This window comes from Malurus melanocephalus, unplaced genomic scaffold (assembly GCF_030028575.1).
Source record: "Malurus melanocephalus ecotype Western Australia unplaced genomic scaffold, MMel_1.1 scaffold_329, whole genome shotgun sequence".
In the NCBI taxonomy this organism is placed as follows: domain Eukaryota; kingdom Metazoa; phylum Chordata; class Aves; order Passeriformes; family Maluridae; genus Malurus; species Malurus melanocephalus.
Window position 1 is genome coordinate 553,176 of NW_026623561.1, and position 1,149 is coordinate 554,324.

A 1,149-nucleotide genomic window follows, 5' to 3' on the forward strand; every position below is an offset into this window, starting at 1 on the left:
CACAGGGTTGATAATATAGAGATGTTTTTGTTATTGCAGGGCTTATACAGAGCCAAAGCCTTTTCTGCTTTTCGTGCTGCCACGCTGGCAGGGAATGTGGGGGTGCTTGGGAGGTTGGGAGGAGACACAACCAGGACAAGTGAGATGACTCCAGCTGACCAGAGGGATATTCCAGAGCACATGACATCAGTATATAAAGTGGGGGGGAAAAAGGAGGAAGGAGGGGGACATTTGGACTGATGCTGYTTGTTGTCCCAAGTCAGCGTTGATATGATGGGTCTCTGTTCTCTTAGGAAGGCYGAACACCTACCTGTCCATGGGAAGCAGTGAACAAGCAAAGCCTTGTTTTGCTTTGCTTGTGAACACAGCTTTTGCTTTTCCTATTAAAGTGTCCTTATCCCAACCCATAACTTCCAGCTTTTACCCTTCCAAGTCTCTCCCCAGTCCGGCTGGTKGGGGAGTGAGAGAGTGGCGGTGTAGGACTTGGCTGCTGGCTGGGCTTAAATTAAAGCAGTTGGGTATTAGGAAAAGGTTCTTCACGCACAGDGTGGTTGGGCACCGGCGTAAGCTCCCCGGGGAAGTCATCACAGTACCGAGGCTGACAGAGCTCAAGAAGCGCTCGCACAACGCTCTCACGCACATGGATGTCATTCTGGCGGTGCTTTGTGCAGGGCCAGGAGCGGGACTCGATGACCCCAGCAGTTCCGAGCCGGGGATATTCTCTATTCTGCTTCTGTGACTCCACTCAGGGCGCAGGGCGTGGCGCAGGGGCTGCCGGGAGCCGTAGTTCCCGGCCGCACCGCCCCGAGGACCGCACSGCCTGCGCCTGTGCCTTTAAGCGCGGCCGGACGCGCGGCTCGGCGCCTGCGCGAAGCCGCCGTGACCCCGCCGCTGTCGGCGCCACCGGTGACTGTCGGGGCGCTCCGAACCCCCGCGGCGGCAGCGCCAGGTCCAACCCTACCGCCGGGCACCGCCGACCCACTCTCCGCTCCACTCTCCGCTCCCGGCCGGGGGCGATGGAGGAGCGGCCGGAGCGGGGCGGCGGGACCGGCGCGGAGGGCCCGGCGGCGGTGGCGGAGATCCGCGCTCCCGGCCCGCGGCCGCTGCGGCTGCTGGAGTGGAAGGTGTCGGTGGGGACGGCGGTGCAGA